Consider the following 24,179-nt stretch of genomic DNA (forward strand, 5'->3'; position numbering starts at 1 on the left):
AGGGGATGACCCACATGCAGAGGTGGAAATAGAATCACAATTGAAACCCAGGGGCAGTGTGGCTAAGGAAGAAGACCCAAAACCTTCCCATCAGCTGTACAGGCTGCAGATTAAATCCACATGATCAACTAGGCAGACTCCATGTCTATAGAATATATAAACAGAGATTGAGAGCTCCCATAAAAGAAAACGCACTAGTTCTGATAGCTGTGGACATTGGAGGCAAGAACACACAAGCGTAGGACCAGATTAGAGTTTGAACAGGCCGCACTGTAGATTCAGAGATCAGCACAGTGTTGGAGGGCACCCTAGGGATGTGAGGTGGACTGTAACTCCCAGCAAGGGAAAAGGGCTCGGACAGCAGTGACTCAAGAAAAACATTTATTATTCTTACGTTTTGATTTGTTCTATAGATTGTTTTGGATTTTTTTGGGGGGGTCCTTTTTTCCCCCTCTGTTGTAGTCGTCGATTTTATTGGCACTATGAAATCTAATTAAGCTTTTAAACTTTTTTTTTTCAGTCACATTTTTTATTATTGTTATAAACTTCTGCCTCTATGTTGGGCTTTTGCAGTTCTGTGGAGTTTTTCTTTTTTTCTTCTTTTCTCTTTTTTAAATTTTAATCTTATAAACCTATTATATTTTTTATTCCTTTGTTTGCCTTTCCTACTGTTCTTTTCCCCTTTAAGTTAATCTTTAATGTATATAAATCTTCTTCATCTACCTCTATTTAGCTTTGCATATCTATTCTTTCTTTTCTTTCTTTCCTTTCCTCTCAATGTATTTGTTAGTTTTGTTTTCATTGCTTTATTTCCCACTTAGCACTTTGCTTTAGTTTTGTTTTCTAGTTTGTGCTTTAGTTAGTTTCGTTCTAAACTGGTAAATATAATTTATGATTTTCTTTGTTCATCAGGTCAATCTACTATTTTTGTTGGACTGTTTTGACTTTGCTTATGGGTGTATATGTATATATTCCATTATTTTAATTATCATTTGCCTGACTTTGTAACTGCCATTTGTCTGGGGTTCCTCGTTGGTTTCTCATTTGGGGGTATTTGTTTTAATCTCACTTAATGCCATAACAACTACTTGTGGAATCTTCATTCCTGACCAGCGATCAAGCCCTGAGCCTTCAGAGTGGGAGCACTGACTCCAAGACCCTAGACTACCAGAGAACTAACCCTAGGGAGTATCAAATAATGGGAACTCACACAAAGAAAATCACTTGAATACAAGATCTGGCATCACCCAATCACCAGTAGCACCCTGTGTAGGATGCCTCATCTGAGGAAAAAGAAACAAACAAACAAAAAAACTCAGCACAAATCTCACCCTATACTAAGCTTACACAAACCACTGGACCAAACTTAGGAGGTCAGAAACCAAAAGGAAGAAAGAATTCAACCTTGAAGCCTAGGAAAAGGAGACCTCAAACACAATACGTTTAAAAAAAATAATGAAAAGGTGGAAAAATACTACACAAATGAAAGAACAAATGAGAAACACAGAAATCCAAATAAATGAAGAGGAAATAGGCAAACTACCTGAAAAAGAATTCAGAATAATGATAGTAAAGATGATAAAATAAACCTTGAAAACAAAATGTAAAAAAACTTTCAGCAGAAATTTTGCAGGCCAGAAGGGAATGGCAGGATATAGTTAAAGTACTGAAAGGGAAAAATCTATAACGAAGATTACTTTACCCAGCAAGGATCTCATTCAGAATTGATGCAGAAATAAAAAGCTTTTCAGACAAACAGAAGTTAAGAGAATTCAGTACCACCAAACCAGCTTTATAACAAATGTTAAAGGGACTTATATAGTCAAAAAATACAAGAGAAGAAAAAGATCGACAAAATCAACCCCAAACAATTAAGAAAATGGCAATAGGAACATATATAATTCCTTTAAATGTAAACAGATTAAATCCTCCAACCAAAAGACACAGACTGGCTGCATGGATACAAAAACAAGACCCATATATATACTGTCTACAAGAAACCCACTTCAGACCTAAAGACACATGTAGACAGAAAGTGAGAAGATGGAAAAATACATTCTATGCAAATGGGAAGCAAAATAAAGCTGGAGTAGCAATCTTCATATCAGACAACATAGACCTTAAAATAAATAATAGTACAAGAGATAAGGAAGGACACTACATAATGATCAAGGGATCAATCCAAGAGGAGGACATAACAATTGTAAATATCTATGCACCCAACATAGGAGCACCTCAATACATAAGACAAACACTAACAGACATAAAAGGAGAAATTGACAGTAACACAATAATAGTAGGAGACTTTAAAACCTCACTCACACCAATGGACAGAGCATCAAAACAGAAATTAATAAGTTATTAATAAGTTAATAAATTAAATTAATAAGTTAAATGTATCATTTAACACAAGTCTTAAATGATACATTAGATGAGATGGATCTCATTGATATCTTCAGGACATTCCATCCAAATGCAGAAGAATACACCTTCTTCTCAAATGCACATGGAGCATTCTCCAAAATAGACCATATTTTGGGTCACAAATCAAACCTCAGTAAATTTAAGAAAATTGAAATCATATCAAACATCTTCTCCAACCACAATGCTGTGAGACTAGATATCAATTACAAACAACAACAGCAAAAAACTGTAAGAAACACAAACACACGGAGATTAAACAACACATTTCTAAATAACCAACAGGTTACTGAAGAAATCAAAAGGGAAATCAAAAAAATTTAGAAACAAATGACAACAAAAACATGACAACTCAAAACCTATGAGATGCCACAAAAGCAGTTCTAAGAGGGAAGTTTATAGCAATACAATCCTACCTCAAGAAGCAAGAAAAACATCGAATAGACAACCTAACTTTACACCTAAAACAGCTGAAAAAAGAAGAAAAAAAATTGGTAGAAGGAAAGAAATCATAAATATCCAAGCAGAAATAAATGAAAAAGAAATGAAAGAAACAATAGTAAAGATTAATAAAACTAAAAGCTGGTTCTTTGAGAAGATAAACAAAATTGACAAACCTTTAGCCAGACTCATCAAGAAAAAAAGAAAGAAGAATCAAATCAACAAAATTAGAAATGAAAAAGGAGAGGTTACAACAGATAATGCAGAAATACAAAGGATTATAAGAGACTATTATAAACAGCTATATGGCAATAAAATGGATAACCTGAAAGAAATGGACAGATTCTTAGAACAGTTCAATCTTCCAAGATTGAACCAAGAAGAAATAGAAATTATGAACAACCCAATTACAAGCACTGAAATTGAAGCTGTGATCAAAAATCTCCCATAAAACAAAAGCCCAGGACCAGATGGCTTCACAGGAGAATTCTGTCAAACATTTAGAGAAGAGCTAATGCCTATCCTTCTAAAACTCTTCAAAAAACTGCAGAGGAAGGAACATCTCCAAACTCATTTGATGAGGCCACCATCACCCTGATACCGAAACCAGAAAAAGAACACACAAAAAAAGAAAACTGCAGGCCAATATCACTGATGAACATAGACGCAAAAATCGTCAACAAAATTTTAACAAAAAGAATTCAGCAACACATCAAAAAGCTCATACACCATGATCAAGTTGGGTTTATTCCAGAGATGCAAGGATTCTTCAAAATACACAAATCAATCAATGTGATACACCATATTAACAAATTGAAAGAAAAACCATATGATAATCTCAACAGATGTAGTGAAAGCCTTTGATAAAGTTCAGCACCCATTTATGATTGAAACTCTTCAAAAAATAGACATAGAAGGAATCTATGTCAACATAAAGTGAAAAGTGAAGTCGCTCAGTCATGTCCAACTCTCTGTGACCCCATGGACTGTAACCTACCAGGCTCCTCTATCCATGAGATTTTCCAGGCAAGAGTACTGGAGTGGGTTGCCATTTCCTTCTCCAGGGGATCTTTCTGACTGAGAGACCAAACCCAGGTCTCCCATATTGCAGGCAGATGCTTTACCATCTAACACTAGGAAACCTCAACATAGTAAAGGCCATATATTACAAGTCTATGGCAAACATTATTCTCAATGGAGAAAAACTGAAAGCATTCCCCTAAGATCAGGAACAAGACAAGGGTGTCCTCTTTCACCACTATTATTCAACATAGTTCTGAAAGTTCTAGCTACAGCAATCAGAGAAGAAAAAGAAATAAAAGGAATCCAGATTGGAAAAGAAGAAGTAAAGCTCTCACTGTTTGCAGATGACATGATACTGTACATAGAAAACCCTAAAGGTAGTATCAGAAAATTACTAGAGCTAATCAGTGAATTTAGCAAAGTTGCGGTATACAAAATCAATACACAGAAATCACTTGCATTTCTATATACTAACAATGAAAAATCAGAAAGAGAAATTAAGGAATCAATCCCATTCACCATTGCAACAAAAAGAATTAAATATCTAGGAATAAACTTACCTAAAGAGACAAAATAACTGCACACAGAAAATTATAAGACACTGATGAAAGAAATCAAAGATGACATAAACAGATGGAGAGATATTCCATGTTCCTGGGTAGGAAGAATCAATATTGTGAAAATGACTATACTATCAAGTGCAGTCTACAGATTGAATGCGATCCCTATCAAATTACCAATGGCATTTTTCACAGAACTAGAATAAAAAATTTCAAAATTCATATGGAAGCACAAAAGACCCCAAATAGCCAAGTAATCTTAAAAATAAAAAATGGAGCCAAGGAATCATCCTTCCTGAATTCACATTACACTACAAACCTACAGTCATCAAGATAGTATGGCACTGGCACAAAAACAGAAATATAGACTAATGGGACAAGATAGAAAGCCCAGAAATAAACCCATGCACCTATGCTGCTGCTGCTGCTAAGTTGCTTCAGTCGTGTCTGACTCTGTGCGACCCCATAGACGTCTGGCAGCCCACCAGGTTCCCCCGTCCCTGGGATTCTCCAGGCAAGAACAATGGAGTGGGTTGCCATTTCCTTCTCCAGTGCATGAAAGTGAAAAGTGAAAGTGAAGTCGCTCAGTCGTGTCCGACTCTCAGCGACCCCGTGGACTGAAGCCTATCAGGCTCCTCCATCCATGGGATTTTCCAGGCAAGAGTACTGGAGTGGGGTGCCATTGCCTTCTCTGATGCACCTATGGGTACCTTATTTTTAACAAAGGAGGCAAGAATATACAATGGGGCAAAGACAGCCTCTTCAATAAATGGTGCTGGGAAAACTGGACAGCTACATGTAAAAGAATGAAGTTAGAACACTTTCTAACACCATACACAAAGATAAAGTCAAAATGGATTAAAGACCTAAATGTTAAGACCAGAAACTATAAAACTCTTAGAAGAAAAAATAGGCAGAACACTTGATGACATAAATCAAAGCAAGATCCTCTATGACCCACCTCCTAGAGTAATGGAAATAAAAACAAAAGTAAACAAGTGGGACCTGATTAAACTTAAAAGCTTTTGCACAGCAAAGGAAACTATAAGCAAAGTGAAAAGACAACCCTCAGAATGGGAGAAAATAATAGCAAATGAAACAACTGACAAAGGATTAATTTCCAAAATACATAAAGAACTCATACAACTCAATGCCAGAAAAACAAACAACCAAATCAAAAAGTGGGAAAAAGACCTAAATAGACATTTCTTCATAGAAGACATACAGATGGCTAGCAAACACATGAAAAGGTGCTCAACACTGCTCATTATTAGAGACATGCAAATCAAAACCATAATGAGATATCACCTCACACCAGTCAGAATGGCCATCATCAAAAAGTTTACAAACAATAAATGCTGGAGAGGCTGTGGAAAAAAGGGAACACTCTTGCACCGTTGGTGGGAATGTGAATTGATACAGCCACTGTGGAAGACAGTATGGATATTCCTTTAAAAACTAGGAATAAAACCACCATATGACCCAGCAATCCCAGTCCTAGGCATACACCCTGAGGAAACCAAAATTGAAAAAGACACACGTATCCCACTGTTCATTGCACCACTATTTACAATAGCTAGAACATGGAAGCAACCTAGATGTCTATCGGCAGATGAATGGATAAAGAAGTTGTGGTATATATGCACAATGGAATATTACTCAGTCATAAAAAGGAACACATTTGAGTCAGTCCTAATGAGGTGGATGAACTTAGAACCTATTATACAGAGTGAAATAAGTCAGAAAGATAAAGATAAATATCATATTCTAGTGCAATGGCACCCCACTCCAGTACTCTTGCCTGGGAAATCCCATGGACGGAGGAGCCTGGTAGGCTGCAGTCCAAGGGGTCGCTGAGAGTCGGACACGACCAAGTGACTTCCTGCTTTCACTTTCCACTTTCATGCATTGGAGAAGGAAATGGCAACCCACTCCAGTGTTCTTGCCTGGAGAATCCCAGGGACGGGGGAGCTGGTGGGCTGCCGTCTATGGGGTCGCACAGAGTCGGACACGACTGAAGCGACTTAGCAGCAGCAGCAGTGCATATATAGAAAAATGGTACTGAAGAAATTATTTACTGGGCAGCAATGGAGAAACAGACATAGAGAATAGACTTGTGGAGATGGGGAGAGGGGAGGAGAGGGTGAGATGTTTGGAAAGAGTAACATGGAAACTTACATTACCCTATGTAAAATAGATAGCCAACGGGAATTAGCTGTATGGCTCAGGAAACTCAAACAGGGGCTCTGTATCAACCTAGAGGGGTGGGATGGGGAAGGATATGGGAGGGAGGTTCAAAAGGGAGGGGATATGTGTATACATATGGTTGATTCATGTTGAGGTTTGACAGAAAACAAAATTCTGTAAAGCAATTATCCTTCAATAAAAAAATAAAAACTATAATTTGTGTCTTCAAATAAATACCTTATTAGAACAACATTTGTAACATATTTGATTTAGAAAGCTGAGATTCTGAGGATCCAATGATGGACTAATGAATGTGTATTAAACATATTGCTTGTGTTTTGATACTTTTCCAGCAATCATCAGTATATAATTATTCCAGCCTGTGTGGACCCTCATCAGAACCATCACCTATCAATCTCTAACTTTATTTCTGCCATGGCTGTTAGCTAAGAATGATTAAAGATAGCTTCACTGTTCCTAGTTCCAACCTTAACGATGTATGATGTACCAACAGCATACTGTGGAGCTGTAAAAAAAGAATAGGAAAGCTCCTTATGTCTTATATGGAAAGGTCTTTGTGTGGACTGAATTATTTGTGTCTCCCCGAAGTTCATATGTTGACCACCTAGTGTGATGGTATTTGCTTATAGGGCCTTTTGGAGGTAATTAGGTTTAGATGAGGTTGTGCAGGTGGTGCCCTCATGGTGGGATTGCTACCCTTATGGTCTTATAATAAGAGACACCAGAGAGCTTGCTGGCTTTCTTTGCCATGTGAGGACACAGGGAAAAGACGGCTGTCTGCAAACCAGGAAAAGAGTTCTCTACAGAGCCTGACCATACAGGCATCCTGATCTATTATTTCCAGCCTCCAGAACTGTGAGAAAATAAATGTCTGCTATTTAAGCCATCCAGCGTATGAGAACCTGAACTGACTAATGTAGTTGCCAAGATTTATTTTTAAGTGGGGAGAAAGAGGTGCCAAAATAGTGTACTCTTGAAGTAAAAAAAAGAAGGGAAAATAATCTGTACTTGTGTTGGCTTCTACATACATTTATAAAATCCTGGGAAGTAAATGAGAAACTAATAATATTGGTTAGTTATTTTAGGGGGTTAGGAATTTGGCAGATAGAAGATTGGGTTGGAAAAGAGACATGGGTGTACATCATTTTATACTTTTGATGCTCAAAGTATGTGAATATGTTACCACTTCAAGAAATTAAATAAATGAAACTTATTAAAAATAATAACAAAAACATTTTATTTGGGAAAACAAGATTATATTGAAATAAGGAAAATACTGTTCATATTGAAAGAAGATTTTTGATTAGCAGAATAATTATAGCAGAAGTTGACATTTGATGCAGGCACAATTTGAAGAACATGAAGGAATTTGAACTATTAATGGTATTAAATTGCTTTCCTAGTCAGTTCTTTAGTAATCCTCATGATGATATAGATAGCTCTTATCATCTACTGCCCCTTTCTTGGATCTGCATTGGTTACTCCCAGTAGAGCTTGAAGTGCCCCACATGCATGCATTTGATTGAAAGATGATGGCAACAGGTTCTCAAATATTCTCTCAGTAATGCCCAGAATGTCTCTGAGAGTAATACCTCCTCCTTCAACTTTCCTCAGTGGGTAATCCATATTCAAGCATACAACCACTGAGGAGAGGACCCAGGATTCAAGCATACAACCACTGAGAAGAGGACCCAGAAGACCCATTCATACAACCACTGAGAAGAGGACCCAATCTCTTCCATGGACAAAGATGTAAATTTTCCCACAACTTACTCTGGCCAACTATTGTTCTAGAGACATTATAGCATACCACCCCAAAGAGGGGCTTCCCTGGTGGTTCAGTGGTAAAGAATCTGCCTGCAATGCAGGAGTTGCAGGAGACCCAGGTTCAATTCCTGGGATGGGAAGATCCCCTGGAAGAGGGCATGGCAACCCACTCCAGTATTCTTGCCTGGAGAATCCCATGGACAGAGGAGCCTGGTGGACAACAGTCCATAGGGTTGCACAGAGTCAGACATGACTGAAGCAACTTAGCGTACACACACCCCAAAGAGATCTTTTAATTTCTATTTAATGTATAATCATAGATTTCTTCTTCATTGGTCATCTAGCCTTCACCTGACTCTCTACACCCATAGACTCATTTTGAGTTGTGTGCCATCCAAAGTGCTTTTTCTCTGTCTCCATGCCTTTGTAAACGCCATTTCCATTGCTTGGACCACCTTCTATTTGTTACTTATGATGCTGCTGCTGCTAAGTAGCTTCAGTCGTGTCTGACTCTGTACGACCCCATAGACGGCAGCCCACCAGGCTCCCCTGTCTCTGGGACTCTCCAGGCAAGAACACTGGAGTGGGTTGCCATTTCCTTCTCCAACGCATGAAAATGAAAAGTGAAAGTGAAGTCACTCAGTCGTGTCCGACTCTCAGCAACCCCATGGACTGCAGCCCACCAGGCTCCTCCATCCATGGGATTCTCCAGGCAAGAGTACTGGAGTGGGGTGCCATTGCTTTCTCCATACTTATGATGAAGCTCCCCCAAATAGAGATAGTGTTTTTCCTGATATCATCCTATATTAATTGAACCCCATTGAGATTTTCTACATGATTATTCCTTCCTATTAGATTCAAGACGTTCAGCAGGAGCCATAGCATATTTGTTTTGAATCCACAATGCTGATATCCATTAGGCACTTGATGGTTGAATGAATGAGTAAATATACAGCCTGGCTGAAATGTTAAAGACAAAAATATCACAGTACTGTCTAATAAAATCCCATTCAATGCTTAGGGGAAGTGCTTCGCAGGAGGTTTCTAACTCTGCACTGTAAGTGTGTTATTGAGCCCCTGATTGATTCATAAGAGCTGAATTCTGTAAGGACCCTTCTCCATGAATCTTTTGATATTTTGGAGTGTGTTTAATTTTGCAGATTTTTTTGGTGTGTGGTTTGAAAACTGCATCTCCAAACTAAGGCATTTCTATGAGGATCCCCTCTGTTTAAGTGCATTTTATTTCTCACATTTTAAAGCAAGATGACTGCTCTCAATCCAGTGGATTTTCATCCTTATCTCCAGAAAACCACATTTCTTATGCTTTGTGGTAAGGTAAGTTACATATCTATAGACATCGCTTTGTGGAAGTGAGAGTTCAGCTAGAACCTCAGATCTACATTTGCTTGCCAGAGAGCCAGAGTGGCACCGGGGTAATCCCCACTGTTTTGTAGTTAGATATCTTTCTCACATGTCTTTCTCAAAGACACCCTTTTAAAATGTGAAATTTGCAGAAAACAAATCATTATTTTTTCTAGCTGAAAGAATTCACTTTCCAAACTAAAGAGGCTGATTTTGGAGAGTTTCAGCTGTGTCAGTAATCTACCAGAGACAGATTTTAGAATTAGGCTCATTTTCTTTTCTTAATTCAGTTTACCCTAAACAGAGTAGATAAAAATAAATGCTTAAACTTTTCCATATTAAGACATGCTTATATAAATACGGCCTCATAATAATTTGTTCTCAGAGTTCATTGACTTTAATTGTCCTACTGATGCTGTGTCCATTGACATATCTAATACGTAGTATTCATTTTCTATAGTATCTTGAGATCCTAATACGTAGCATGATGACTTTAGTTAGTAACACTATATTGTATACTGGAAATTTGCTGAGAGAGTCAACTTCAGGTGCCTTCACCAAACACACAAAAACTGCTAAATATGTTAGGAGATGGATACATTGATTAGCTTTATTGTAGTAATCATTTCACTGCATTTAGGTATCATCAAAACATGATATTATTTAATATCATGTTTAATATACACAATTGTTATTTTAAGAAACTAGATTTGTATACTAATGCATATATATGGAATTTAGAAAGAAGGTAATGATAACCCTGTATGCGAGACAGCAAAAGAGACACAGAGGTATTGAATAGTCTTTTGGACTCTGTAGGAGAGGGCGAGGGTGGGATAATATGGGAGAATGGCATTGAAACATGTAAAATATCATATGTGAAACTAATCGCCAGTCCAGGTTTGATGCATGATACAGGGTGCTCAGGGCTGATGCACTGGGATGACCCAGAGGGATGGTATGGGGAGGGAGGTGGGAGGGGGGTTCAGGATGGGGAACACATGTATATTCATGGTGGATTCAAGTCAATGTATGGCAAAACCAATACAATATTATAAAGTAAAATTAATTAATTTTTTAAAAAAAGAAACTAGATTTGCATTAGATTGAATGCAGGAGATAGGAGAATTCAACTATCCTCTATTTTGCAAAAATGTAAAATAATGTCACTATAATTCATGTAATAATGTATACACTCTTTAGAGGTTGTTGTTGTTGTTTTTTTTTTCATTAAAAAGCGTTACTTGTATTCCCCTAAAAAATATCAAAACAAAACATTTTCTATAGTAAGGGGCACTGTCATAAGCCTGAGTTCAACATACTTTTGAATATAATCCTGACACTTTTCTCAATATCAATAGCCTGCTGGCTCTTAGTGACATGTGGTTGAAGGCAAAACTTTAACAATATTTACTGGATCTTAGTTCTAATGCCATTTATTATAAGTTTTGGAGACAGAAAGAAAAGTTCTGAAATATTTCTCCCACCCCAGAATTTTAGTTATTTTGCAGTTACCAAGTCTGAAAAATCTCTAGATTTGCCCCCCTCCAGGAAAGAGTGTCTTAATTAAATAATTAGGCCCTTTTAAGGATCAGTTCCCTGTGGGTTGCTTCTATAATTGCCTCTTCACTCATCAGCTAAAAACCTCCCTAGGCTGTTTCTTGTTCATTCTCAATATAATGTTTTACCTATTTAATTCATGCAGTTGTTTTTGTATAGCTTATATGTTTTTCTTTGTTTGTCATCATCCTCTGTTCAAAATTGTAAGGTCCCAGAAATAAGACCCAAGTGTCCTTAATTTATTTTTATGGTGCTTACATTAGCATTATATGATATTAAATGTTTAGTAATTTTTCAGTGTGATGATTATGAAGATGGGAATCTATAGTAGACTGATAAATGTGAATTTAACATGAAAAAAAAAGCTCATTGAAACTCTGGTTGTGCTATTCATAGCACATAGCAGCCTATATCAGTTGCTAAGAAGAGTTTAGTATTATGTGAAAGCGGTAATGAAAATGTTCAAAATTGCCAACTTCCAATGACTCGTAAGGAGAGGGCAATGGCAACCCACTCCAATACTCTTGCCTGGAAAATCCCACAGACAGAGGAGCCTGATGGGCTGCAGTCTATGGGGTCGTGAAGAGTCGGACACGACTGAGCGACTTCACTTTCACTTTTCACTTTCATGCATTGGAGAAGGAAATGGCAACCCACTCCATTGTTCTTGCCTGGAGAATCCCAGGGACGGGGGAGCCTGGTGGGCTGCCGTCTCTGGGGTCGCACAGAGTCGGACACGACTGAAGCGACTTAGCAGCAGCAGCAGCAATGACTCATAAAGTACATATGTCTCTTAAGTTGCTTACCTGCTTTTGCCCTTGGGCCATGTTTCTGCTCTTGTCTCCAGCCAGAGTCTGAAAAGGTATCAGATCAGATCAGATCAGTAGCTCAGTCGTGTCCGACTCTTTGCGACCCCATGAATCACAGCACGCCAGGCCTCCCTGTCCATCACCAACTCCGAGTTCACTGAGACTCACGTCCATCGAGTCAGTGATGCCATCCAGCCATCTCATCCTCTGGCGTCCCCTTCTCCTCCTGCCCCCAATCCCTCCCAGCATCAGAGTCTTTTCCAATGAGTCAACTCTTCGCATGAGGTGGCCAAAGTACTGGAGTTTCAGCTTTAGCATCATTCCTTCCAAAGAAATCCCAGGGCTGATCTCCTTCAGAATGGACTGGCTGGATCTCCTTGCAGTCCAAGGGACTCTCATATAGGAGGTCAAATCAATCAGTTTTACACATACTGGTAGTTCTAGTAGTAAGGTTAGTCAAAGAGAAAGTAGTAATGATGTAAATCATAATTTTGAGGGATTATTGTGGAATTTAGTGTTTGATGGTCAACCTGCATTAATAAATCAGCATTCATTTGACTGCATGGTTTGTAGAACTAAGGAAAAATTCCTCCTTCTGTCAAAAGTTCTGTATGGTTAGTCTGACTGTGGAAGTCTTGTTGGACTAGCAGAGCTTGGGGGAGCAAGCCCTAAAGACAGAGCAGTTTCCTAGAACTGAAGGATTTAACCTCGGGTCTAGCCCTCCGTCCTGTCAGCCTCGTCAGCAGGAAAACCGTCAAGGTTGATTTCAAATGAATCATCCTTGGCACTTTTCCCCCCTAAAACCGCTTATCTGTCACTTCATGGAAATTGCTACTTGTCCTTAGTTGCATGCAATATTAGCTCAGACGCTGCACACGTTATATCACAGAGATTGAATAAACTCCCCCATTATGTCTACCTATATATTAAATATGTGTCTTATATATGTCTTATGTATGTCTATATAATAAAGAAGTTTCTTCAAAACTGTCTAATAACTCAGCAGTTTTAGACTTAAGGGCTGAAACCATAGCCTTTTGGTCACTTAGCTGCCTGAATTCGCCCAACAGTGATTGGGAAATGTTAGGCTAGGAGATGACCTTTTAAAAGTATTCAGAAATGCATTTTTGCCAGCTCTACTAATATTACTTAGAAGACCTACGTATTTCTTAATGCTTTTAAATGTTTATAAGGTATGTTTATGATAACATTTTTTTTCTCCCTTAAAACAATTGAGGCCCTTTAAGCACATGTGTCTTCAAGGCACACAATTAGAATATTTTCACTCCTGGGGTTTATATCTAAGATCAAATACTATCATATGCTCTAATGTGAATAAACCACTTCAGTATTCTTGCCTTGAGAACCCCATGAACAGTATGAAAAGGCAAAATGATAGGATACTGAAAGAGGAACTCCCCAGGTCAGTAGGTGCCCAATATGCTACAGGAGATCAGTGGAGCAATAACTCCAGAAAGAATGAAGGGATGGAGCCAAAGCAAGAACAATACCCAGTTGTGGATGTGACTGGTGATAGAAGCAAGGTCCGATGCTGTAAAGAGCAATATTGCATAGGAACCTGGAATGTTAGGTCCATGAATCAAGGCAAATTGGAAGTGGTCAAACAGGAGATGGCAAGAGTAAATGTCAAAATTCTAGGAATCAGTGGACTAAATGGACTGGGATGGGTGAATTTAACTCAGATGACCATTGTATCTACAATGGTGGGCAGGAATCCCTTAGAAGAAATGGAGTAGCCATTTCTCATGGTCAACAAAAGAGTCTGAAATGCAGTACTTGGATGAAATCTCAAAAACAACAGAATGATCTCTGTTCATTTCCAAAGCAAACCAATAAATATCACGGTGATCCAAGCCTATGCCTCAACCAGTAACACTGAAGAATCTGAAGTTGAATGGTTCTATGAAGACCTACAAGACCTCTTAGAACTAACACCCAAAAAAGATGTCCTTTTCATTATAGGGGGCTGGAATGCAAAAGTAGGAAATCAAGAAATACCTGGAGTAACAGGCAAATTTGGCCTTGGAATACAGAATGAAGCAGGGCAAAGGCTAATAGAGTTTTGCCAAGAGAATGCACTGGTCATAAGCAGGGTGACAATATAGAGCCTTGACATACTCTTTTTCCTATTTGGAACCAGTCTGTTGTTCCATGTCCAAGCTAACTGTTGCTTCCTGACCTGCACACAGGTTTCTCAAGAGACAGGTCAGGTGGTCTGGTATTCCCATCTCTTGAAGAATTCTCCACAGTTTATTGTGATCCACACAGTCAAAGGCTTTGGCAGAATCAATAAAGCAGAAATAGATGTTTTTCTGGAACTCTTTTGTTTTTTCGATGATCCAGTAGATGTTGGCAATTTGACCTCTGGTTCCTCTGCCTTTTCTAAAACCAGCTTGAACATTTGGAAGTTCACGGTTCAAACTGTTTCTCTTCAAGAAAATTAGAGCAAACACCCTCTTCCAACAACACAAGAGAAGACTCTACACATGGACATCACCAGATGGTCAACATCGAAATCAGATTGATTATACTCTTTGCAGCCAAAGATGGAGAAGCTCTATACAGTCAGCAAAAACAAAACTGGGAGCTTACTGTGGCTCAGATCATGACCTCCTTACTGCCAAATTCAGACTTAAATTGAAGAAAGTAGGGAAAACCTCTAGACCATTCAGGTATGACCTAAATCAAATCCCTTATGATTATACAGTGGAAGTGAGAAATAGATTTAAGGGACTAGATCTGATAGACAGAGTACCTGATGAACTATAGATGGAGGTTCATGACATTGTACAAGAGACAGGGATCAAGACCATCCCCATGGAAAAGAAATGCAAAAAAAGGAAAATGGCTGTCTGAGGAGGCCTTACAAATAGTTGAGAAAACAAGAGAAGTAAAAAGCAAAGGAGAAAAGGAAAGACACTCCCATTTGAATGCAGAGTTCCAAAGAATAGCAAGGAGAGAGAAGAAAGCTTTCCTCAGCAATCAATGCAAGGAAATAGAGGAAAATAACAGAATGGAAAAGACTAGGGATCTCTTAAAGAAAATTAGAGATACCAAGGGAACATTTCATGCAAAGATGGGCTCGATAAAGGACAGAAATGGTATGGGCCTAATAGAAGCAGAAGTTATTAAGAAGAGGTGGCAAGAACACACAGAAGAACTGTACAAAAAAGATCTTCATGACCCAGATAATCACGATGGTTGGTCACTCACCTAGAGCCAGACATCCTGGAATGTGAAGTCAAGTGGGCCTTAGAAAGCATCACTACGAACAAAGCTAGTGGAGGTGATAGAATTCCAGTTGAGCTGTCCCAAATCCTGAAAGATGATGCTGTGAAAGTACGACACTCAATATGCCAGCAAATTTGGTAAACTCAGCAGTGGCCACAGGACTGGAAAACGTCAGTTTTCATTCCAATCCCAAAGAAAGCCAATGCCAAAGAATGCTCTAGCTACCGCACAATTGCACTCATCTCACACGCTAGTAAAGTAATGCTCAAAATTCTCCAAGCCAGGCTTCAGCAATATGTGAACCGTGAACTTCCTGATGTTCAAGCTGGTTTTAGAAAAGGCAGAGGAACCAGAGATCAAATTGCCAACATCCGCTGGATCATCGAAAAAGTAAGAGTTCCAGAAAAACCTCTATTTTGCCTTATTGACTATGCCAAAGCCTTTGACTGTGTGGATCACAATAAACTGTGGAAAATTCTGAAAGAGATGGGAATACCAGACCACCTGACCTGCCTCTTGAGAAACCTGTGTTCAGGTCAGGAAGCAACAGTTAGCTTGGACATGGAACAACAGACTGGTTCCAAATAGGAAAAGGAGTACGTCAAGCCTGTATATTGTCACCCTGCTTTTTTAACTTCTATGCAGAGTACATCATAAGAAACGCTGGGTTGGAGGAAGCACAGGCTGGAATCAAGATTGCCGGGAGAAATATCAATTACCTCAGATATGCAGATGACACCATCCTTATGGCAGAAACTGAAGAGGAACTAAAAAGCCTCTTGATGAAAGTGAAAGAGGAGAGTGAAAAAGTTGGCTTAAAGCTCAACATTTAGAAAACTAAGAATATGGCATCTGGTCCCATCACTTCATGGGAAATAGGTGGGGAATCCGTGGAAACAGTGTCAGACTTTGTTTTTTGGGGGCTTCAAAATCACTTCAGATGGTATTGCACCATGAAAATAAAAGATGCTTACTCCTTGGAAGGAAAGTTATGACCAACCTAGATAGCATATTCAAAAGCAGAGACATTACTTTGCCAACAAAGGTCCATCTAGTCAAGGCTATGGTTTTTACAGTGGTCATGAATGGTTGTGAGAGTTGGACTGTGAAGAAAGCTGAGCGCCGAAGAATTGATGCTTTTGAACTGTGGTGTTGGAGAAGACTCTTGCAAGTCCCTTGGACTGCAAGGAGATCCAACCAATCCATCCTAAAGGAGACCAGTCCTGGGTGTTCATTGGAAGGACTGATGCTGAGGCTGAAACTCCAGTACTTTGGCCACCTGATGCGAAGAGTTGACTCATTGGAAAAGACCCTGATGCTGGGAGGGATTGGGGGCAGGAGAGGTAGGGGACAACAGAGGATGAGATGTCTGGATGGCATCACCAACTCAATGTACATGAGTTTGGGTGAACTCTGGTAGTTGGTGATGGACAAGGAGGCCTGGCATGCTGCAATTCATGGGGTCACAAAGAGTCGGACATGACTGAGTGACTGAACTGAACTGAATGTGAATAGAAATCATATTTATGGCTCCTATGATGAGAATACGTGTTAGACTTGATGAACTAGGGGCTGAGAAAGAGATAATGATACACCTTGTGCAGGCTGTGGTCCTGAGTCCCCACCTTTCTCATCCAGGTCCATAATCCTTTATCTGCAATTCAGAAATCCAAAGGAGGTAGAAAGGAAGACTTTTCAGTAACAAATTTGGTGACCTAAACTGATGAGAAACAGTGTAGTACTTATTCTAGTGGTCCCATCTAAGTAAATGGAAATGTTAATGTGTTGGATCATAAGGAGCTGCCCCAGGCCCATTAGAGGTTCTTTGCAAAAACATATACTTACCACATGATTTCTACAGTCCAAAAAGGTCTAAGTTCTGAAACATATTTGGCACCAAAGATTTCTGATAAGGCATTGTGAACTATACATCTCCTTACAGTAGTAAATACATTTATAAAATCAATGAGTGAAGTTTCATATTAAATATTCTGTCACATATATGGGTAGTTAGATGTTCTCATAACACCTTGTACAAAATTATAACACTTACCATAACATATATGAAAGTGAAAGTGACTCAGTCCTGTCTGACTCTTTGAGACCCCATGGACTATACAGTCCATGGCATTCTCCAGGCAAGAATGCTGGAGTGGGTAGCCTTTCCCTTCTCCAGGCCATCGTCCCAAGCCAGGGATCGAACCCAGGTCTCCTGCATTGCAGGCAGATTCTTTACCAGCTGAGCCACCAGGGAAGCCCATAATATATATAATATACATATAATACTTTTTGATCTAGTATCATCTGGACTAAACTAATAACTCTTGCAGAGAGTAGTTTATTGTCTCTGGTTAAACTGTATATTGTTTATTTTCTGATTATAACACACTATATGCTTCTTGAAGAAAATTGTAAAGTGCGTAGAAGTTTGAAGAAAATAAAAATCATATATAATCCCTCTTCTTAAAGATAGGCAAAGTTACTAGTATATTTTATTGTCTTTCTTATGCATATTTTTTAAAAAAACATTAATTTTTGGCTGGGTTGGGTCTTAGTTGTGTCATATAGGATCTTCCTTGTGGCGTGTGGGCTTCTCTCTAGTTGAGGTGCAAGGCTTTGTTGCCCGTGGCACGTTGGATCTTAGTTCCCTGACCAGGAACCGAACCCTCGTCCCTGCCTTAACTGGTGGACTCCCAACTACTGGGCTGCCAGGGAAGTCCCTTCTGTGCGAATTTAAAAACTAAAACTGAGGTCATACCAAAGCATTGTTTTCCTTTTTTAAATTTTATTGATATAACTGACATACTACAGTGTATAGGTTTAAAGTGTAAATATTGTCAAGTGATTACCACAGTAAGTTTGGTTGACACCCATCGAAAGCATTCTTCTGAGTGGCTACAGAGTACCCCACAGGTATGGATGTAACATGATTTATTTAACTGCTCCCTTATTGTAGGGCTTCCCAATTTTTCCCGATTTTTTAAATGAATAGAGAAACTGTTTCTAAAGCATACTGTTAACCACAGTGCTTAGCACAAAGTCACTCAGTGAAAGGTACTGAATTGATTAAAGTTATTTTCATCTACTAAAATCGTAGCACAAATAGGTTTATTAGGTTTAATTAGATGCTTAGGGAGAATCTGGAAGAATGAGCTCCATTGTGAATACATCTGGGTTGTAGAGGGAGCAATTTAAACCTAGGCTGGGAGATGCTGCATAGGGAGAGGGGTGGCTGGCTGTGTGAGCAGTGGGGAGGGGGAGCATTGAGGAACTTCTGTGTTGATTAGAGATTTTGAAGTTTGTTATGTAGTCTGTTTTCTCTGTTAATTGCTCATAGTTGTCCCTGTGAGAGCAGACATGTGCTCTTTGAATGTAATTGAATGTCTGCTTTAGAACAATGTGACAAGTACATATTATCTTCTTAGATTCCAGTATGTGTTAAGATGGACGTAGTCGTTTCTGGAAATTTCCAAATCAGATCTTTGTGAACTCTTCCAGGAAATGTGATTAGGGCAGCCCACAGGACTCTCTCCCAAGCAGGGCCAAGCAGATGGGAGCTGGAAGCACCATTTTCACCCTAAAGGGATGAAAACAAAGCCTAGCAAAGTGAACTAGCAATATTTAGCACTCTGCTGTTTTGATGATACCCACGTGGGCTCCACCTCCAGAATGCCTATTCCCATACCATGTACAACTAAACTGCATATTTTGGTTCATGGCCAGACCTATTCCATGTTCGGACTGTTTGAACACTGTTGTAATATTCAATAAGCAATCAGTGGTGCAAAAACTGGTCAGTTTTCAGTTAATTCATTTGATTTAATTAAGCATTTAATTTTCTTCCTTTTTTTATGAAAGATAAACAAGAGAGGAAAAGTGATTTCTTTTTGCTTTTTCAGTTACTACCTCTTGGGCTATAACAAACCATGAGTCTTTTAAAAGCAAAACAAATTAAAGTAAAAATTATCTTTAAACTTTCAAAGGGCAATGAAAATAGAATTCCTTTTAAAGGGTGAATTATTTTCACCCTGGAGATAGTAGTATGAATCATACATTATTTCTAAGGAGTTAGATAATCTTTGCATGAGTTAGTCTTTTTTTCTCATTCTTTTATTTATTCCTTAGAATACATATTATAAAGTAATATAAACTTATATAGAATGTAATATTGTAGACTTATATGATATGAAGTCCTAAGGACTATTCCCCAAAATGTTAACAGTTCATTCTTCCTCAGTTGACATTCATCAGTCTTTCCTGACAGTGTCCAACCTCTTCTCCTTATCTGCACCTTACCAGTGATGACCATTTCCAATGAGAATCAGAATGATATTGCAGTAAGGCAGACAATATTATTAAGCTCAAGAAACATTAACAAGGTCACAAAAGGAAAAGTATAACTGAAAAGATAATTCCTATAGTTAATTATAATGTCAGAAAGTTCTTGGTAAAAGGCAAATTAGAGTTGACATCTTTTTACTTTCTTTTTCAAGTTGTATGTTATGGTCTTATTTCGTGGGAACACACGAGGTTTCCATAAAAGTACAATTCTGATTTTTCTATGTAGTACTCTTGTCCCCTTTCCTCCTAAGATGATATAATTATCACAGAATTCCCACAAGAAAAATAGCTTTCTGAGACAGTCTTCTTGCTTTTTACTTCTTCCTATATTTTTGAAAAGGTCTTTCTTCAAAGTCTTTTCTCATTTTTCCCCACTTTTGAATTGGCAGATGGTATAGTTAATTAATTTTTTTCAAATATAAAAAATACATTAAAAAAATTTAAGAACTGAAAAGAAAATTGAAGCCCATGTACTGGGGTCTAAAAACAAAATATGCTAGACTAGTAACTTATAGATAATCTGTGCATCATTTTATACTGATGCATATACTGATCTGCTGGGATGTTCAAATAAATTCTCTGGAAAATTTAGTAAGTAGATACATATGCGGCCTGTATGAATACAAATTACCATTTTCTTCTAGCTTTCACATAAGAGTTGTATGTATACATATATAGAATTATTTTTATATAATGAGACTAATGGAGATAGTAGTATGAATCATGTATTATTTCCAAAGAATTGGATAATCTGCATGAGTTAGTCTTTTTTCTCACTATCATTCAGAATGATTTTAACATACAAAACAATAACTTAAAATAGAAACACACTCTAATAATTTAGAAAAAAAACTATTCATACCTATTCTTTTACTTAATACTCTAACAACTCTTGTGAGATGGGCATTTTTTTCATAGCCCATTTTATTTTGCTTTTATTGGAGTACAATTACTTTGCAATGTTGTGTTTGTTTCTACTGTACAGCAAAGTGAATCAGCTATCTGTATACATATATCCCCTCTTTTTTGGATTTCTTTCCCATTTATGTCACCTCAGAGCACTGAGTAGTTTTCTGTGCTATATAGTAGGTTCTTATTAGTTATCTATTTTATATATAATATCAACAGTATACATATGTCAATTCCAAATTCATCTTCTAGTTTTCTAAGTACAGGTTTTTTGCCTCCTTAGGTAAGTTTGACCATGCCAAAGCCTTTGACTGTGTGGATCACAATAAACCATGGAAAATTCTGAAAGAGATGGGAATACCAGACCACCTGATCTTCCTCTTGAGAAACCTGTATGCAGGTCAGGAAGCAACAGTTAGACCTGGACATGGAACAACAGACTGGTTCCAAATAGGAAAAGGAGAACGTCAAGGCTGTGTATTGTCACCCTGCTTATTTACTTATATGCAGAGTACATCATGAGAAACTTTGGGCTGGATGAAGCACAGGCTGGAATCAAGATTTCTGGGAGAAATATCAATAACCTCAGATATGCAGATGACACCACTCTTAGGGCAGAAAGTGAAGAAGAACTAAAGAGCCTCTTGATGAAGGTGAGAGAGGACAGTGAAAAAGTTGGCTTAAAGCTCAGCATTCAGAAAACTAAGATCATGGCATCCAGTCCCATCACTTCATGGGAAATAGATGGGGAACAGTGGAAACAGTGGCTGACTTTATTTTTCAGGGCTCCAAAATCACTGCAGATTGTGATTGCAGCCATGAGATTAAAAGACGCTTGCTCCCTGGAAGGAAAGTTATGACCAACCTAGACAGCATATTGAAAAGCAGAGACATTACTTTGTCAACAAAAGTCCGTCTCATCGAGGCAATGGTTTTTCCAGTAGTCATGGATGGATGTGAGAGTTGGACTATAAAGAAACCTGAGTGCCGAAGAATTGATGCTTTTGAACTGTGGTGTTGGAGAAGACTCTTGAGAGTCCCTTGGACTGCAAGGAGATCCACCCAGTCCATCCTAAAGGAGATCAGTCCTGAATATTCATTGGAAGGACTGATGTTGAAGCTGAAACTCCAATACTTTGGCCACCTGATGCGAAGAGCTGACTCATTTGAAAAGACCCTGATGCTGGGAAAAATTGAGGGCAGGAGGAGAAGGGGACGACAGAGGATGAGATGGTTGGATGGCATCACTGACTCAATGGACATGGGTTTGGGTGGACTCCGGGAGTTGGTGTTGGACAGAGAGGCCTGACGTGCTGCAGTTCATGGGGTCACAAAGAGTCGGACACGACTGAGCGACTGAACTGACTGAGGTAGGTTTATTCCTAGGTGTTTTGTTTTGTTTTGATGTGGTGATAAATGGGATTGTTTCCTTAATCTCTCTTTCTGATCTTTCATTATTAGTATATACGAATGCAAGAGAGTTCTGTGTATTAATTTTGTGTCTTGCAACTTTACCAAATTCATTGATGAGCCTCTTCTCACTCTTTGTCTTTGCTCATGTGTTCCCGTAGTTTGAAATGTTCTCTCCAATCCTAATTAATACCTACCCAGACTTCAAAGTCTCAGCTCAAAAGTCACCACCTCAGGAAACCTCCCTTGATACCCTGGACAGATGAGACTTCTGATATTATACATGCCCCAGGTGTCCAGTCCTTTTCCTTTATAGCACTTAGTTTGTATTTAACTATGTGGTGTTTGATAAATAACCATCTTCCCTATAAGACAATACTAGTGCCTAGCACTAGTCACTAAATAGAGCTAGCTGTGTAAATCTATAATATGGACCCTGACTGTAATTCAGGGAAAGTTAGAAACTTTATGAAATGGAAGGCAAATTATCTGAAAAAGTTATATAAATACTATACCAGAATAGTAACAGAACTGGAGAATAAGAATGCAGCTGATTAATAATGGGCATTCCCTTTCATTGAGAAGTGGTGCCTATTTCCTTTCTGAATCTGGATAGGTCTGTAACTGCTTTGACCAATATAGAATGGCAGGCATGATGCTATACTACTCCTGTGTATAGCCTTTAAGTGGCCTGGCAGCATGCACTTACCACCTCTAGGAAATCAACAGCTAATTGAGAAGTGAGACCACATTGAGACCACCATGCTGTGAGTAACCCAAGCCACATGGCGAGGTCCTGGAGAAAGAAATTCATCCCATGGAGAGCAGAAGCCAAGGAACATGGGGGTAGCAGAGATGTGAGCGAGGGAGCCATCTTTGACCCTCCAGCTCTGACTACCCCAACGAAATCCACAAGGATCAAAGATGAACCACTTGCATAAGCCCTTCTCAAATTCCTTATCTAAAAATCATTGGCAAAATAAAAAGACTGTTTCCAGTCACTAAGTTTGGGGGTGGTTTGTTGCTGCTGCTGCTGCTGCTGCCACCGCTACGTCGCTTCAGTCGTGTCCGACTCTGTGCGACCCCATAGACGGCAGCCCACCAGGCTCTGCTGTCCATGGGATTTTCCAGGCAAAAGTACTCGAGTGGGTTGCCATTTCCTTCTCCAATGCATGAAAGTGAAAAGTGAAAGTGAAGTCGCTCAGTCGTGTCCGACCCTCAGAGACCCCATGGACTGCAGCCCACCAGGCTCTTCGGTCCATGGGATTTTCCAGGCAAGAGTACTGGAGTGGGGTGCCATTGCCTTCTCCGGGGGTGGTTTGTTAGGCAGCACTAAATAACTGGAATGAAGAGTGAGAAAAGTAAATTCATGACATGGAGGAGCTGAGAAAAGATGATTCAGAGGAGAAAATAGGTGAAGGGTGAAATAAGGACATATGTAGCAACCACCTAAGAAGTAAGAATTCAGACAACAGGAATGGTGAGGCTCTCTCTGTAAAACCACTAGAGGCTTGCAAACTCTCCATTTATGCAAGTCATAATGTATAGGAAATAATTTGACACTGTTGTTTACATGACCTATATTTCTAAGAGTTGTATCTGTACATTATCAAGCAAATGAAATATAAATGACCTAAATTATTTAAAATGTATTAAATTTTCACTAATATTCAATACCAGAAGATTCCCATTCATCAGGGAAAGCTGGGTAACAACTACGTTGTAATGGAATTTGACCTTAGAATGAGAAAACAAAGATTTACCTAACCATGAATCCACTGGGAAGGAGAAAAAGGAGTAACTTCCACTGAAAGACAGCTGTTGTCAGGCTTTGCTTCTTCTTATCCTCCTTATTGGTTTTTTTTTTTTTTTTTTTAATCATCATCATCAGAAAAGCCAATAACGTTTGCTGAGTGCTTATTCTATCTATATGCTACAAAGCTTTACATGATCATCTCATTAACCTCTACAACACCATAAGGTTGGTATCATTTTCTTTTTACAAAAGAAAAAATCAAAGCTCTGTATATAAAATTGATTGACCAGAATTGTATAGGAATAAGGGGTGGAGCCAGAGAAGGAAATGGCAACCCACTCCAGTATTCCTGCCTGGAGA

General features: G+C 38.7%; 1 long non-coding RNA gene across 6 annotated transcripts in view; it reads left to right on the plus strand.

Moving 5' to 3' along the window:
- LOC101904769 (uncharacterized) overlaps nt 1-24,179 on the plus strand; it is a 123,794-nt gene that overhangs the window by 90,634 nt on the left and 8,981 nt on the right. For 4 of the 6 annotated variants that reach the window (XR_009493951.1, XR_009493950.1, XR_009493953.1 and 1 more), the window contains one exon: nt 20,937-22,023. This is a non-coding gene — a long non-coding RNA (uncharacterized lncRNA). Of the gene's footprint in view, nt 1-1,113; nt 7,901-8,267; nt 10,987-20,936; nt 22,024-24,179 lie in introns of those variants that run through there. The other 2 variants (XR_003034033.2, XR_009493952.1) reach the window with 2 other exon arrangements.

The sequence above is a fragment of the Bos taurus genome, chromosome 3 (assembly GCF_002263795.3).
Source record: "Bos taurus isolate L1 Dominette 01449 registration number 42190680 breed Hereford chromosome 3, ARS-UCD2.0, whole genome shotgun sequence".
Taxonomy (NCBI): Eukaryota; Metazoa; Chordata; class Mammalia; order Artiodactyla; family Bovidae; genus Bos; species Bos taurus.